The sequence below is a fragment of the Manacus candei genome, unplaced genomic scaffold (genome assembly GCF_025592945.1).
Source record: "Manacus candei isolate 608988 ecotype Guabito, Panama unplaced genomic scaffold, ASM2559294v1 h1tg000045l, whole genome shotgun sequence".
NCBI lineage: Eukaryota > Metazoa > Chordata > Aves > Passeriformes > Pipridae > Manacus > Manacus candei.
Window position 1 is genome coordinate 7802763 of NW_026138093.1, and position 17978 is coordinate 7820740.

Genomic DNA, 17978 nt, shown 5'->3' on the forward strand with positions numbered 1-17978 from the left:
GAATTGGAGGACATGGCTGCACAAACCTCTCAAAAATGCAAAATCAAAACCCCAAATTGCTCTGAAAACCTTGCAGTCCCTTGAAACTTTAAGGAGCCCCCCGAGGGCCATTCCTGACAAAGCCTCCCCAGGGACTCTCCAGCAGATCCTTGGAGGCCGTGGGTGCAGGGAGGCAAAGGCTCTGGGCAGCAGCTCAGGTGCTGAGAAAAGCCTGGCTCGGTTTGGGGAAGTTTCCTTCCTTTTCAGGCTTCCTCCAGTTTTGGGAAACACTACCTGTGAGATTGGCACCACCTAAGAAGGGCTCTGGCAGGTTCCTGGGAGCAAAGCTGGCCTGCTTTGGGCTCCACTCGAGATCTTTGGAGCATGGAGACACCTGAGAGTTAAAAAGAGGAGGCTGCATCTTTGACAACATTTATGAACAAGCAGGGATTGCTGGTATGTGGATAATCTGCATGTGAATGGTTGCTTTGAGTTAAAGCATTAAATTAAAATAAATGTGGGTATCTCAGTGATTTGTTTTGTTTTTAAATAAGAATATTTAATTTTTCTGTATATTTATGTTATGAAGGTGGTAGATTAGAAAACAATCATGGTGACTTTTCTCTCGTACAAACTTTCATTTGATCTTGGAAATTTTGATTGACACCTCTATGAGACAGATAAAACTCACAGGAAAATGGCACAAATACCTTGAGAAAATAAGCAAAGTATTAGGACCATGTGTTTGTGTGAATTTGGATTTTTCTCTTGAAAAAATGCCCTGTGCTTGTCCCTTGGCTAATTGGATACTTGATTTTTTTCTGACCTGCTATTGTCATCAGTGACACCTCAGGGTTTAAGAAGACTTCTCAATGGGTGTTAGTGCTGGCTGAGACACAGCAGCATCCTCAGCCCTCGCCTGGGAGAGGACATTCCCTCCCCAGGCCAAAGTGAGTTCCTGAAACCCCTTTTCAGCTGAGTTGTGGCTTCATTAGAAGGCACCTGTGATGGAGGAGCTGCTGCCTTGTAGCTCCCCCCCTGCCAGTGAGCCCTGCAGGGAGTCCCTGTGCTCTGGGAGGGTGGGGAATGCACAGGGAGGGCTCAGCTCCCCGGGCAGCAGGAGCATTGCTGGGCCTCTGCCAGGGCTTGCAGGGCACTGGGGAGTGTTGCAGGGCTGGGATGGGAGTGAGCGGGCCCTGGGCTGGATTTGTGAGGGCTCAGGAATCCCAGGGACAGAGCAGCAAGGTCGGGAATGTTGGATTATCAGTGACTCTCTCAGAAGTTATAAAAACCTGATCTGTTCAGGCAAATCAGGTATGGTGGGGAGATCACCCTCTTTGAACCACTTTCTTCTCTGGATGACTGAAAACTGCAGGACACACTGGCACTGCTTGCATTAACCTGTCTCTTAGTACAGTTAGGAACTCTTGTTATTTCTGCATAAACCGTTGCTTCCCTGTCCTGCTAAAATGCCCATGGATGCATCAGAGCCACTGGATTCCCTGGAAGAGAGAAGCCTGGTTTACTTCCAATGGGATTCACCCCTCACCATGTGAAGGTGAATGATTCAGATCTTGGACAGTCTCCCAGATCTTGGTGTGCTGACAGAGTGCCAGGGGATGAGCTCCCACATGTGAGGAGAACTGGGATTAATCTCTCTCACCAAGGTCTAAGAACTGAGCCATGCCTTGCCTTGCTTTGTTTGGATTGCTTCTCCTTCCCTTGCCTTGCCTTACCTTGCTTTGCTTCCCCATTTTCATCACTTTTCTCCTTTTTCACCCTCTTTCTTCTCATCCTTACATTAAATGCATTAAACATCTGGACAAGGAATGTAAGCCACACTGTTCTGCAAGGGGCTGGTATTTATGCATTTCCTTCCTTTTTTTCTCCTCTATACCCAGGCATTCTATTTAATAAAATCCCCTCTGGCCAAACAAGTCAAGATTCCCTTATCTCTGTGGCAAATCCGGGTCATGCAGGCTCATGGATTCTGTTCTTCCCTCCCTTTGCAAACCTCCCTGCAGCAAACAGCCCCTGTTGGATTCCCAAACCTTCCTGCAGAGCTTGGTCCAGCTCCCCTCCTCCTGCAGTCCCGTGTGTGCTGGTGTGTGGAGTCTTTCTCTAGGCCTGAAGTGGGGGTGATGGTGGACAGGCCACAGGATTGCTCTGCAGAGGGAAAATGTCCCAAAGAAAAGGCTTGGAGAACCACACTGTTGGATTTGGATTCGTTCTGGCATTCTGTGACCACTCCAGCCTGCAGGGCCTGTGCTTCACGGTGTTCCTGCTCATCTACCTGGTGGTGCTGGCAGGGAACAGCCTGGTTGCCTCCACACTGTGCTGGACTCCAGCCTGCACAGCCCCATGTACTTCTTCCTGAGGAACTTGTCCTTCCTGCAGGTCTACTACACCTCTGTCACTGCCAAAAATGCTGGTGTGTCTCCTGAGGGCAGATGGCCGGATCTCCTTCCTTGGCTGTGCTGCCCAGCTGTATTTCCTGGTTCTGCTGGGCAGCACCCAAAGCCTTCTCCTGGCTACCATGGCCTATGAGTGCTCCATGGCCATGTGCCACCCCCTGCTCTGTCCCCTGGCCATGAGCAGGGGCTCTGCACCAGGCTGCTGCTGGGCTCCTGGGGGGCTGTGGCACCAGTGCAGGCAGGACAGACCTACCAGCTGTTCCCTTTGCCCTTCTGTGCATCCCGTGACCTTCCTCACTTCTTCTGGTACGTCCCCCTGCTGCTGGACCTGGCCTGTGAAGACACGTTCTGGAACCAAGTGGGGCTGCACACCATCACCCTGGGTTTTGTAATCCTTCCCTTCTGCTTGATAGTTCTGTCTTACATTCAAATTATCAGGGCAATTCTGAAAATCCCCTCAGTTCTGGGCAGGCACAAAGCCTTTTCCACCTGCTCCTCACACCTCGGGGTGCTGACACTCTTCTATGGCTCAGCCACAGTCGTCTACTTAAAGTCGTCTACTCGAGGGATTCTGGAGATCCTGACAAACACTCTACCCTGTTTTACACAGTTGTGACTCCCATGTTTAACCCTCTCATCTATAGCCTGAAGAGTGAGGAAGTGAGAATGGCCTTGAAGAGACTCCTATGGACAAAGTGATCCTACAGAGGGTGTAAAATGGTCTCAAATGCTACAAGTCCCACTGGGGTATATGGTTGCCTAAACAAAGCACCCCATATTCACTCCAACAAAACCATGTGTTCCAGCCTGGCTTTCCTCCTCCTCCAGGAGGGGAACGGTGTCCTGAGGCATTCCTGTTATGTCCTGCCCTGCCATGACATCTTTGTCCTTCAGAGCACCTCCAGTACCCCAAAAGAGTTCAATGACAAGAGCTCCTTCAAGCTGGGTCTGACCAATGTAATGTTAAGGGGAAACAGTGCAATCGTGGTCAGTCATCAGTGAGCCCCAGAGGTGACACAACCCATGAGAGGTGACTCCCCTTGGGTTTGACAAATCCCTTGCTAGGCCTCATGGCCTATGGGCAGTGTTTCTGTGTGGAATCAGCTTAAAAAGCTAAAGGATATGAAGGGCACCTTGCCCTGCTATGAAATCTTGCACTGAGTTCTGTAAGGCTTGAGTAACTTGGCATACAGAATAAATAATTAATAATTTTAAAAACCCACCAAGGGGATAGTTCAGCACTAGAACAGGGACCAAGAGACCTGTGGAGTTTCCATCTGTCAAGGTTTAGCAATGTCAGCCAGACACTCAGCACTGCACAGTCGCTCACTCCCTCCCCACCAGAGGGGTGGGGGAGAGAATCAGAAGGGTAGAAGTGACAAAACTCCTGGGTTGAGTCAAAGACGTGCACATGTGCAAGGCCAAACCAGGAATTCATTCCCAGTTTCCCATGGACAGGTAGGTGTTCAGCACCTCCAGGAGAGCGGGGCCCCGTCCTGAGTAACAGTGACCTGGGCAGACAAACACCAGCACTCCAAAGTTCCCCCCTATACACCCTAAGTGTGATGTCCATGGTCTGGAGCAGCTCTTGGGTCAGGGGGGTCACCTGGCCCAGGTGTGCCTCCTCCCACCCTCCCACGCACCCCCAGCTCCCTCCCCAGCGTGGCTGTACCAGGGGCAGGAAAGGCCTTGGAGCTGTGCAAGTGCTGCCCAGCAATAACAAAACTGTCGGTGTAGAGTCGTGACGGTCGATAAAGACACAAAGACTCTAGTCGTGTGCAGAAAAGATGTCTCTATTTTCTCATCTGCCTTTTTATACCCCTTGCCAGCAGCAAGCAATAACCTCATTTTAGCTAAGCAAGCAACAGTGTTTTCATTGTCTAGGATCAACTGGTGATACATTTAGCAAAGCTCAAGGCCTTATTGTAGTTCCCTCATCCTAGGCCTACCAACTTTACAGTCTGCTTTGTTTCTCCTTTAGGGCTGCGTACTGACTTCCTTATCATCAAGGATACACCCTAAAGCTTACCGAGTCAATATATTCATCCTGGGAGCCAATACACCCACTGTTAACACCTTCAGAAGGGCCTGTGAGGTTTCTTCTCTCAGCAGGAGCTGATGGCTCAGCCCGTCACTCATGGCTGGGCCAGGGGCTCTGCAGCTGCCCCTGCCCTGGCCTGTGACAGCCCAGCACAAGCCCCTTTGGTTCAAAGAGGCCCTGCAGTGTCACAATGGCCCCTTGATTCCGTGAGGATCTGCAGTGTCCCAGGGCTCCCCTGATTCCATGAGGCCCCACGTGTCACAGTGGCCACTTGATTCTGTGAGGTTCCACAGTATCCCAGGGCTCCCCTGATTCCATGAGGCCCCACATGTCACAAAGGCCCCTGGATTCCATGAGGTTCCACAGTGTCCCAAGGGTCCCTTTGGCTCCGTGGGGCTCTTTGACATCCCGTGACCTCCCGGCTCTTTAGGAGCCCTGAGAACTTCAACAGGGGGAAGTGCCGGATTCTGCCCTGGGATGGGACAACCCCGCATGGACGGACAGACTGGGAAGGAGAGGCTGGAAAGCAGTGCCGGGAAAGGGCCCTGGGGGTGCTGGTGGGTGGCCAGTTGGCCCTGAGTCAGCAGTGCCCTGGCAGCCAGGAGGGCCAAGCCTGTCCTGGGGGCATCAGACCCAGCATGGCCGGCCGGGCCAGGGAGGGGATTGTCCCGCTCTGCTCTGCCCTGGGGCGGCCTCACCTGCACCACTGGGGCAGTTTGGGGGGACACAATGGAAGGGAGAGACTGAGCCATTGGAGAGTGTCCAAAGGAGGGCAGGGAAGATGGGGAAGGGCCTTGGGGGGAAGGCGTGTGAGGACACTGAGGGCACTTGGTGTGTTCAGCTGGAGAAGAGGAGACTGAGGGGAGACCTCACTGCAGGTCCAACTTCCTGGGGAGGGGCAGAGGAGGGGCAGGCCCTGAGCTCTGCTCTGGGGGGAGCAGGGACAGGACTGAGGGAATGGCCTGGATTTGTGTCAGGGGAGGTTTAGGTTGGATCTTTGAAAAAGATTCTTCCCCCAGGGGGTGGTTGGGCACTGAACAGGCTCCCCAGGGCAGTGGGCACAGCACCAAGGCTGGCAGAGCTCAAGAAGTGTTTGGATGATCCTCTCAGGCTCCTGGTGTGACTCTTGGGGATGGTCCCGTACAGGGCTAAGGACTGGATGATCCTTGTGGGTCCCTTCCAACTCATCCTATTCTGTGATTATCAACCCTGTGTTCAGCACAAACCAAAACACAACCCTGCACTGGCCACAGGGAAGAAATTTAACTGTACTCCCCCTGAAACCAGTACAGCCTTTAGGGGCTCTCACAGAAACATCCCACAGTCCATTTGCCACCTGGAACCAGTGACTCTGAGTTCCTGCTTCCCCAGTCCCAGGGATGGTCTCCTTGTCTGCTCATTCCTCCACACTCTCTTTTCAGTGAAGGCATCTGAACCAGACAAGCCTCTGGGAATAATTTACTTGTAAGTCTTCAATTCTTTTGTGGTTAATTAGACAGATCTCAGAAGTGCATTCAAAGTGAATATATTGTATTAAAAAGCAATAAGAAAATGTTTCCTTTTTTGTATCCTGTTTACTTTTTTCCTGCTTTTACATTGATATCAGCAATCCCCAGTCAATACTGATCCCAAGCACCTCCTAATTTAATCTGTGAAGAGATAAGGAAATCAAGACCATTTGTGTCTGACAATCCATCAGACTTTTTCCCTGTCCCCACCCCACCATTCCCTCATCAAACCCCTGGCACTCAAAGCAGCCTTGGGCAAATCTGAGATCCTTCCACTCAAGGCTGGACCTGCAGGTTTCAGCTCCTTGGCACCAACTCCCACCTGCTTGGCTTGGAGAAAGAGCTGCAGGAGTCACAGAGAGATGTTCATTTATTGCCAGCAAACAAACCCAGAGGAAGGCACAGCTCAATAAAAACCAAAACTCCTTCCCCTGCTGTATATCAAGTCCACACTGCTTCCACTGAAGTCCACTTTGCACAGTAGATAGTCTTAGACCAATGGCAAACACCTTCTGTGTCAAGCACAGATCCCAAGATCCCCCCAACACTCCCTGCCCTGGATTCTGTCCATATTTGCCCTTTGCACACAGTGAGTCACACACTGAAGTCACAAGTTCCCTCGAACCAGAGAGGGAAGAGAGAAAGTGAATGAATTTCTGTGTTCTGCAGAGCTAAATCTGCACTCATCCCAATATTCTGGGCTCACAGGACCTTTATCAAACACATTCTGCAGCATCTGTTCACTGGGGAAACATCTGTGTGGATGGCCAGGCCCAAGGAATGAAGTGGTGGGCAATGCAGTTCCATCCAGGGGTGTTCCCAGGGCTCAGCACTGGGCTCAGGGCACTTCAATCTCTTTCTCAGTGACCTGCACAAGGGGATGGAGTGCAACCTCAGGCAGTTCCCAGGGGACACCAAGCTGGGGGGGAGTGTTGATCTGCTGGAGGGCAGGAAGGCTCTGCAGAGGGATCTGGGCAGGCTGGATCCATGGGCCCAGGCCACTTGGAGGAGGTTCAACAAGGCCAAGTGCCAGGTGCTCTACCTGAGACACTTTCATCTGGTCAGTCCCATCCCCCTGTCCATTGTTGGATGTCACTCAGGAGCCCAACTCTTGGCTCCCTGTGCATCTCCAGGATGGACTTTCACAGCCAACCTCTCTGCCCGGGTGGCAGGAGGGCCTACCCTGATAAGGCCTAAAATCCCATCAGACAATGCCAACAGTGCCAGCTCTCATGCAAGCTGTCTGTGAGATCTGAGAGTTACCGGTGGCACCATGGGAATGGTTTTGGTGTTGAATGATGCTCAAACCTGCCTGGTTCACCCAACTCCAAACACACATCCTGCTTTTGGAAGTTGGATGGGACACAGAAGCTGGGAACTGGCCTGTCCATTTGTGAGGAGCAGTCAATCCCTTCATCCTATAGAAGTCCAGTCCCCTTTCATCCAGACAGGTTCTTCTAACACAGCCCTTCTTGGGGTAGATGTGTGGAGATTCCTGCCTTGGGTGGGGACACCCTCCAAGGACACTCCTCAAGGCTGAGCAAAAGAAATCTCCCCACGACCGTTGGTGTGGGTGAGTTCCATCAGATCTCTCCTTAATAATTATTTCTTTTTGGTAGCTTTAACATAATTGTTTCAATAATGGCTTAAATATCATGCACTATTTTATCTTATAGTGTAGCATAAGCAGTTTTAGCCTTTGTACTGTGCAATAAATAATTCTGATTTAGATCTTTGGTCTGATCATTTGTAAGAATAAAAGATTCATTTTATATAAATATTCACATTTTGCCAATCATTAAAACCAGTGGCACAAAAGTGGTCCAATCACACTTCTGTAATTCCTTACATTTAATTTGTTGACAAAATCTGAAGCAAAGATTGGATCCCTTATTCCTTGAGGCTCTGCAGTGCGACAATGGCTCCTTGATTCCATGAGGTTGCACTGTTTCCCAGCGTTCTTTGGCTCCCTAAGGCCCTGCAGTGTGACAATGGCCCACTTATTCCATCATTTTCCCCAGTGTCACAATTGTCCCTTTGACTCCAGAAGGCCTTGCAGAATCAGAATGGCCCCTGGATTCTGGGAGGTTCCACAGTGTCACAATGGACCCTTGATTCCATGAGATTCCACAATGTCCCGTTGGTTCCCTTTGGTTCCAGAAGGTTCTGTGATGTCACACTGGCCCCTTGATTCCCTGACGTTCCACAAAGTCCCGGGGTCCTTTTGATTCCATGAGGTTCCGCAGTGTCCCATGTTCCCTTTGGTTCCAGGAGGCCCCAGTGTATTCCAATGGCCCCTGGATTCCAGGAGATTCCACAGTGTCCTGGGGCTCCCTTGTCTCCCTGAGTTTTGGCAGTGTCCCAGGGTCCCTTTGTTCCCAGGGAGGTTCCTTTGTTTCCATCAGGCCCTGCCACATCCCAGACTCCCTTTGGTTCCATGAGGTGCTGCAGGGTCACAATGTCCCCTTTATTCCATGAGGTTCCACCATGTCCCAGGGTTCCTTTGGTTCCATGGGATTCCACAGGGCCAAAACTCTCTGGTTCTTATCCTTCCAACATTTGTGGGTCCATTCTATCCCTGCCTGGGATGGATCCCCATTGTGTTTCTGCAGGAATGGATCCATGGCCATCCTGCCACTGCACCAATTGAATGCTGCACAAACGTCACTGCAGGCCCGACCCTGGATGCAGGAACAGTCTGGGAACTCCAGGCCTGCTCCCATTCAGCAGAGCCAGTCGGGGTCCCAAAGAGCACAAGTGATTGACTGCAACCCCTGCAGTTCTCTGGCATTGCTGGGGACAAATGCATGAACTGCCAGGAGCTCTGCAGAGCCCTGACAGTGCCACTGCAATCCCAAGCTGCACTGCCCGGGGCAACCCTCAGCACAGCCAAGGCCACAACCCTTCCTGAAAGGTGTCCCTTCTGGGCAGGGCCAGGGGGACAAACCCCTCCATCTGTCCCTGCACATGTTGTGTCCAAGTCTCATTCCCCACTTAGGGACAAAGTCAGGCAACATTTTATACCTTATTAACCAGGACTCTGCAGTGTGCTGTGGGTGGGACTGTGGTCCAACCTTCCATTTCTTTTGTGAGCACGTTGTACAGAATATTTCTTGGTAGGAGGTGCACTTGGTTTGCACAAAACACCTCTGGGTATCAAGGAGAAGAGTGAGACCACCCAGCTTCCACCCCGCTCCACGTTCCTTCCCAATGCCGTGGCAACACACACCACAGGACTTTCATCTGATTTCTGTGTCTGTTCTGATCCCCACAGGCCCCATTGCAGGATGAGCTTTGCATTTTCTTCACTGTTTTGTGCTTCCAACACACACACACACCCCAGTCTGATCCCCCAAAGAACACAGGAGTTTACTCTTAGTGTTTCCCACTGCAGTGGCTGGAACATGGGTCACAATCTGTGTCAGGAGTAGAGAGGTCCCTCCCCACAGAAACTTCTTGGTAATGGAGAAAATGGGACAGGCTGTGGGGATCAGTGTCAGGGCATGGCCTGGGAAGTGTCTTGAGCATCCTCCTGTTTACCATGACCAGCTTTTTCATCCCTTTTCTCTCTGTTTTCTCACACCTGTTCCTTCACAAACCACCATGACCCCACCATTTCCCTTCCTTTGGTTCTTCCCTAGAGATCCCACCACAAGTCTTGCCCAGTACCCAAATGTACTTTCTTGTTGCCCATCATAAGACTCACACCCCAAACAGAATCCCCCATCTTCAACTGGCAAGGTCATCCTGGGAGGCTCTGCCATTGACCCACTTGGTGAAACTTTCACACAGAGATGCTGGAACTTTATTTGAATTGATTTTTTACCTTTTGGGTTTACAATGGCTTCTCCAAAAACATGACAATTCCTGTCCTAGCAACAGTAATTCTTTTGAGAAGGAGTTTGGGACTCAAAGAATCACAGAATGGTTTGGGTTGGAAGGGACATAAAAGCTCATGTGGTCCAAGTCCCTGGAGAGTGACATCTTCACTAATTGAGGCTGCTCAAAGTTCTAGACCTTGGACAGATCCAGGGATGGGACATCCGCTTCTGTTGCAGTTCTTGCCAGCCCCATTGGTAAGTATTTCTTCATTTTATCCAATATAAAGCTCCCCTATTTCAGTTCAAACCATTGCCCTGTGTTCTGCCACTACAGGCCTTGGTAAAACATATCCCTGTGACTACCTTAGACCATGTTTTCGTCTGCAGACACCTTGGCGTGAACTCAGAGATGTCCCATGTAGGGGTTTGGAGGTCTCAAACATATGACCACTCTACAGAGGCGAAGGAGTGGTGGGTTCAGTGCTGTGCAGACAGAGGACAGCAGAGGAGAACCCTGGGAGTGCTTGAAAAGTCACTTCAGAGAGGGTGGATGCTTTTGTTGTAGCAGAAAACAGCACGAGAAAGAAAGAATTAATGCCAAGTGCAACTGGGGAGGTCCAGGCTGGCACAAGGAGAAAAGGAATTTCACTCCAAGGGCAGTGCTGTGGTGCAACAAATCACAGACAAGAAGTCTGGATGAGCCCAAGGCTTTGTGTGTGCAGGAAGAGCCAGGGAGGACGCAGAGATGTCAGTGCAGGAAGGTGCCAGCCAGGTGGGGCAGCCGGGGGGATGACGACAGCCTGCAGGGAAAGGGGCAGGGCATGGACACTGTAGGACAGCCTGGGCTGGAGAGGAGACAGGGAGGGGGAGAAGCTGAAAGGCCCTGACACAGCCACCTTCTGCAGGTCTTTGGCCAGGGCTGCTGTCTGTGCCCCTGATGCCAGGAGGAGGGGAGTGGCCCTTGCAGCCCTGGGGCCTCATGGCCTCCTTGTCCCTGCTCAGCAGCCTGGCAGGTGCCACCCCATGGTCCTGCCCTTGGCATTGCACATCCCACATCCCAGTGCCCCAGGAAGAGCCCTGAGGAATGAGGCAGGGACAGGATCTGCCTTCCCAGGGGCTGGGGGTCAGGGTTTGGCCTGTTGGATTAATGAAATAAATCCAGGTTTCCTCAGCATCAGAGTCACCTTTCCCTTGCTTGTCCATTCTTGTCATCACTGCAATTTTCTGTTCCAACTTGAATCTGGGGACACTTTCACAGTTTTGTCCCACATTGAGACCCAGTAACAGGACAAGAAACTTCAGTATTTCAAACTCATTTTGACTTCTTGAAAAGTTGTTTGAACTTACTCTCAGGGACTGAGTTTCACGTAAACAACACAAACCCCCTCTGGGGGTCATTAAAGACCTGGAGCTGTTGCTGTGCTGCTGAGCTGGGCTGGGCTCCTGGCACACAGGGAGCTCCTGGCAACCAAGAAGAGCTTCAAAGAGACAGCTCTGCTTGTGAGCAGCTCCTCTGCACAGCCCAGCAGGGCTGAGGGCACTGCCTGCAGCACCCAGGGCACAGGAGAGAAGGCAGAGACATGAGAGGCAGCCTGGGCAGGGAGGTGACTGAGCTCTCACTACACAAGAAACCTTCCCAGGATTTGAAGGAAGAATTCTCTGGCTGTAGGAAAGTTCAACTTGCCTTCCTGGAGGCATCTCCTAAAGCTGCCACATCCCACAGCTTCCAGGATCTTTCAGCAGGACTCTCCCAGTTGCTGCAGTGCAGAGGAAGTGGCCATATGGCAGAGCAGGGCAGGAGCTGCAGGCAGCAAGGGCAGAGAGGAGAAGGGAGCAGGAGGTTCAAGGGATCCTGGGCTGGGAGGACAGGGCAGAGCTGCTCAGGGCAGGAACCTTGCCAGCCCTTTGCCAGGGTCAGGCTGTGGCTGCAGAGCAGTGCAGGTGAGTTCCTGCAAGTGCCTCTCCCAGCTGCCAAATGGCAGCAGTGGCAGGAGGTGTCAGGATGGCTCTGCTGGATTTGCTGGGGTGCAGCAGGAGAAGCTGCTGCAGAGCAGGACTTGCTGCTGCCCCATCAGAGGCCCAGGGCCAGAAGGTTCCCTGTGCCAGGGCTGGCTGTGGGGTGGGAAGGTGGGGGTGCAGCCAGGGGTGCCCAGGGCTGTGGTGCAGAGCAGGGTCCTGCCCCCAGGGCTCTGTGTGCTGGGCAGGGACTCTGCTGCCTGCCAGGGTCAGCTCTCAGCCCGGCCAAGGAGCTGCCACGGGGCTGGGGGAGAAGGGCTGTGGGGAAGGAACAACTCCTGGGAGGGCAGAGCAGGGCAGAGTCCTTCTGATCTCCAAAGTGGGCTGCAGGGATGAGGGCTGGTCACAGCTCCAGATCAAAGCAGGAAATTTCCCAGAAGGTATTTGCAAGAGGCACAGACAGACAGGTGGTATTAAAGAGAAGGAACCAGTTCTTTCAGTCTTATACTCTGGGTTGTCTGGGTGCTGACTGTGACAGAGAAAATAATCTCTGAGCACAGGAGGAGACACTGAAGCTTGAGCTCTGTTAGATTAGAGGGTGCTGAACCTGAGAGTATCAGACATCAAAACTGTCTTACAGACGCATCAGTGTCACTTTTCCAGCCTCCCCAGGGTTGCTCTGACATTGCCATCAGAGCCTGCCCAGGCAGAGATGCCCCTGGGCAGTGCCCTGTGCTGCTGGGAGGGCTCTGCAGGGCAGAGCTGAGTCCCCAGGGCTGGGCTGGGCTCTGGTAGCACTGGCAGGGCCCAGCCCTGGGCCCAGGGAAGCAGCTGCTGGCAGGGACAGCTCCAGGCAGCAGAGCCCTGGGCAGGGAGTGGGGGGTAAGTGCCCCCAAGGCCTGGGGGAGGGGGCGTTCAGGTAACTCTGGGGGCCCTTCCCTGCAGCTCTGCTGGGCACTGTGTGCTGGGCCATAGAAATGAGGATTCCTGCAGTGGAAAAGAACCTTCCCCAGATGTGATGGTAAAAATAGAAAACACAGGTACAATTATTCTAAGGACAGACTAAGCTTCTGCTCTGCAGCCCCAGCTCTTCTGAATCATGGGTGTACAGAGGGAACTTTTGTATTCAAGATGTGTTACAACTGACATTCCTTGTGTGTCTGAGAGCTCTACCAAAAAACTTATATGTCACACCACAGCAGAGTAAAACAGACTCCTTGACAGTGAATTTGGTGACATTTGACACATTGATTTCTTTTAGAAATGGAGTGGCTTTTTCACAGAGGTCTGTCTCAACTGTTCCCTGTCCTTTCCTTTTTTCGATAGGACCTATGCTAAGAAATAACAAATGTCCAACAGCAGCTCCAATCCCCAGTTCCTCCTCCTGGCATTCTCAGACAGGCGGGAGCTGCAACTCCTGCACTTCTGGCTCTTCCTGGCCATCTCCCTGGCTGCCCTCCTGGCCAACGGCCTCATCCTCAGCGCCGTAGCCTGTGACCACCACCTGCACACCCCCATGGGCTTCTTCCTGCTCAACCTCTCCCTCACAGACCTGGGCTGCATCTGCACAACTGTCCCCAAAGCCATGCACAATTCCCTCTGGGACACCACAACCATCTCCTACATGGGATGTGCTGCACAGCCCTTTTTCTTTTATTTCTTCATCTCAGCAGAGTTTTCCCTCCTCACCATCATGTGCTACGACCGCTACGTTGCCATCTGCAAACCCCTGCACTACGGGACCCTCCTGGGCAGCAGAGCTTGTGCCCACATGGCAGCAGCTGCCTGGACTGCTGGCTTTCTCACTGCTCTGCTGCACACAGCCAATACATTTTCCCTGCCCCTGTGCCAGGGCAATGCCCTGGGCCAGTTCTTCTGTGAAATCCCACACATCCTCAAGCTCTCCTGCTCACACTCAGGCTACCTCAGGGAAATTGGGCTCATTGTGGTTACTGTCTGTTTAGCGTTTGGTTGTTTCATTTTCATTGTTTTCTCCTATGTGCAGATCTTCAGGGCTGTGCTGAGGATCCCCTCTCAGCAGGGACAGCACAAAGCCTTTTCCACGTGCCTCCCTCACCTGGCTGTGGTCTCCCTGTTCCTCAGCACTGGCACCTTTGCCTACCTGAAGCCCCCCTCCAACTCCTCCCCATCCCTGGATCTGGTGGTGTCAGTACTATACTCGGTGGTACCTCCATCACTGAACCCCCTCATCTACAGCCTCAGGAACCAGGATGTCAAGGATGCCATAAGAAAAGCAATGACTAGATGCTTTTCAGGAGCATTTATGTGCCAGGTTTCTGATGTGTAGCATTCAGAATGGGACTCTTTAATGGATCAGCCTTCCTGCTCAGTTTTTTCGTGGAGGTCATTGGGTTGTTCTTGCAATAATTTTCTGTGCAATGATATATTATTATGCATCTGCCTTCTAATTTCTTGTCTACCCACTGAATTTGACCCAGAGATGTATAAATGATGAATTGTGCTCTCTGAGTATTTAAACAAAATAAAGGACCCTGCAGTGCCTTCTTTGTCCAAGACCCTTGTTCTCAGATGTTCCTAAAGGACAGCACACTGCAGGACAGGGGGTATTTGCAAATGGGAAGGGGACAATAATCCCAGCCCAGCAGCACTGCCAGGGAGCAACAGGGCTTGGTCTGTGGGAGCCAAGTGCCCAAGTGCCACTGTTCCTCCCCAGAACTCCATGGGATCAAGCAGAGCCGCTGCCTCCCTGGGCTGACCCTGCACTGGCCATGCTGGTCAGGGTGGGGAGCAGACCCAGCAGGATGGGGATCACTCCTCTCCACCCTCTGCCATAGTCCTGGAAGGCTCAGTAGCCAAGAACAAGGCTGGGCAGGACCATGGGCTGTTTCCAATGGCACAGAGGGCAGGGCAGGGCTCCACTCCATGCAGCCTGTGGGCTGGAGAGTTCTTCAGGACACCCTCCTGGAAAGCCCACCCCTGGCTCTGGTACAGCCCTCCCTGAACTGGGGAAGCACAAGGGGAGTTCACTGCAGCTGAGTCACTGGCCAGAGTCCTTTCTCTGTTCCTGCTGCATCCCCTGGGGTTGCAGAACTCTCCTTTACCAGTTCACAGGCAGATTTAGGACTTGATCTCTGGTGACTCCACCCTGGGCAGGATTCTGCTCCAGGCCTCCATTCCCTGCTGACTGGATGGGACGGGCTGTCCCTGCAGATCCTCTGTGCTCTCCTGCACTTCCTGAGTTCCTACAGACAAGTCCTCACCTGCCATCAGACCCTCACAAGCTGCAGAGCCCCAGGCAGGTGACTTGGAGATCATTTGTCATCTCAATTGGCCATTGGCCACCAACACACAACATCTGAACCAGCCCTCAGTCCCTGAAGTCCCAGTGGGTCTCTGACCTCACTGCACTGTCTCCATGAGAAACAAGCAAAGCAACAAGACTTTGGAGAGTCTATTCCTTGGACTTCTTCTCGATACCAGTGTTAGGAAAAGACCTCAGCCTTCAGGAAGTGCCTGGAGGGGAACCCCTTTGCTGCTGGAACTGCTGTTGTGGAGCCCAGCCCCGTCCCAGCAGTGCCCAGGGCCTGTCCCTGCCTGTGCTCACAGGCCTGACCCACAGCAGGACAGTGACTGAGCTGCCAGAGCACTCAGGCCTTGGGCACGGACAGGAAAGGAGAGGGTGGGAGTGCAAAGAGAGCAGCTCTGAACAGACCCAGTGCTGGTGCTCCCTGGCAGTGCTGGGACTCTTTTCCCCTCCACATCTGCAAACATGGAAATGTCCTCCAGCTTCAAGGAAGGTCTTGGAGGAAGAATCTGGAAAAAAGAATTCAAGTCCTTTTTTAAACTCTGAGATTGTGATTCCTCATGTACAAACTAACACAGGGAGAATGTTTGACAAATACCTTGCTGCACAAACTTTTATTTTGTTTAAATGCACACAAAGCATGATTCCTGATTAGTACATTTTGTGGGTGAAAAAAAAAGAGCTAGAGAGTGAATTATATGGGATGAAGAATAAAATTTCAGTGTTAATGACATGAGGTGAGGGAAAAAACAGGAAAGCCCCCCCCCCCCAAACACTATCAAAAGTTTTAGAAAGCAGACTGAGCCCAAAATGTGTTACACAATGAGTGTTCTGCAGAAGAAAAGAGGCAGTTTTTTGCTTCTGAAAAACATCCAGTCATCATTTTCTTTATGGCATCCTTGAGCTCCTGGTTCCTCAGGCAGTAGATGAAGGGGTTCAGTGATGGAGGCACCACCGAGTACACAACTGACAGTGCCAGATCCAGTGATGGGGAGGAGATGGAGGGGGGCTTGAGGTTGGAAAATATGCCAGTGCTGACAAACAAGGAGACTACGGTCAGGTGAGGGAGGCAGGTGGAAAAGGCTTTGTGCCGTCCCTGCTGAGAGGGGATCCTCAGCACAGCCCTGAAGATCTGCACATAGGAGAAAACAATGAAAATGAAACACCCAAACACTAAACAGGCAGTAACCCCAATGAGCCCAATTTCCCTGAGGTAGCCTGAGTGTGAGCAGGAGAGCTTGAGGATGTGTGGGATTTCACAGAAGAACTGGCCCAGGGCATTGCCCTGGCACAGGGGCAGGGAAAATATATTGGCTGTGTGCAGCAGAGAATAGAGAAACCCAGTGGCCCAGGCAGCTGCTGCCATGTGGGCACAAGCTCTGCTGCCCAGGAGGGTCCCGTAGTGCAGGGGTTTGCAGATGGCAACGTAGCGGTCGTAGCACATGATGGTGAGGAGGAAATACTCTGCTAACACGAAGAACAGAAAGAAAAAGAGTTGTGCAGCACATCCCATGTAGGAGATGGTTGTGGTGTCCCAGAGGGAATTGTGCATGGCTTTGGGGACAGTGGTGCAGATGCAGCCCAGGTCTGTGAGGGAGAGGTGGAGCAGGAAGAAGCCCATGGGGGTGTGCAGGTGGTGGTCACAGGCTACGGCGCTGAGGATGAGGCCGTTGGCCAGGAGGGCAGCCAGGGAGATGGCCAGGAAGAGCCAGAAGTGCAGGAGCTGCAGCTCCCGCCTGTCTGCGAATGCCAGGAGGAGGAACTGGGTGAGGGAGCTGCTGTTGGACATCTGTTGTTTCTTAGCATAGGGCCTGTTCAGGAAAGGAGAAGACAGTTCAGACAGACCTCTATGAAAAAGCCACTCCATTTCTAAAAGAAATCAATGTGTCAAATGTCACCAAATGCACTGCCAAGGAGTCAGGTTTGCTCTGCTGCAGTGGGACATGGATCCTTTTTGATAGAGCTCTCACACACACAAGGAATGTCAGATGTAACAGACCTTGAATACAAAAGTTTCATCTCTACACCCATGACTCAGAAGAGCTGGGGCTGCAGAGCAGAATTTAGTCAGAGCTTAGAATAATTGTACCTGTGTTTTCTATTTTTACCATCACATCTGGGGAAGGTTCTTTTCCACTGCAGGAATCCTCATTTCTATGGCCCAGCACACAGTGCCCAGCAGAGCTGCAGGGAAGGGCCCCCAGAGCTGCCTGAACACCCCCTCCCCCAGGCCTTGGGGGCACTTGCCCCCTACTCCCTGCCCAGGGCTCTGCTACCTGGAGCTGTCCCTGCCAGCAGCTGCTTCCCTGGGCCCAGGGCTGGGCCCTGCCAGTGCTGCCAGAGCCCATCCCAGCCCTGGGGGCTCAGCTCTGCCCGGCTGAGCCCTCCCAGCAGCACAGGGCACTGCCCAGGGGCATCTCTGGCTGGGCAGGCTCTGATAGCAATGTCAGGGCAACCCTGAGGAGGCTGGAAAAGTGACACTGCTGCTGTTGCAAAGCAGTTTAAATTTAGTAGTAGAATGGCTAAGGCTTAAGTAAGAGGGTAGGCCTAGAAAGCAACACTTTACAGTAGTGAGTTAAGCAGCAGCCTTGTTCGTGGGAATAGAATGTACTGAAGAAGTAGAAACAATAATCAAAAGATTTAGTCAAGCATGTACGTAACGATTTGTACCTTAGATGTGGTAAGGGTCTGTTAAACAGTTTCTAGGGGGGTAAGACAACTTAAGCAGATTTATGATTAGAGTAGATGATTGTTAATTGTTATAAACTACTGCACCTGGTTTGCTATAGAAACTGTAATTGTTTTAGCCGTGAGAATACATGTAAACTTGTTTGTGTATAAAAGCTGAACTGAGAACGAGGGTCGTTGGAACCCTGTCTTGGGGCGTTAGCCCGCAGGTTCCCGGGGCCCCGAATAAAGCACCCATAAACCGGCACTTTGTTGGTTTGTGTCTTTGTTTACGGGCAACACTGC

General features: G+C 52.0%; 1 protein-coding gene across 1 annotated transcript in view; it reads left to right on the top strand.

Moving 5' to 3' along the window:
* The window catches only part of LOC127474810 (uncharacterized), a 1039526-nt gene that overhangs the window by 676098 nt on the left and 345450 nt on the right, over window positions 1-17978 (top strand).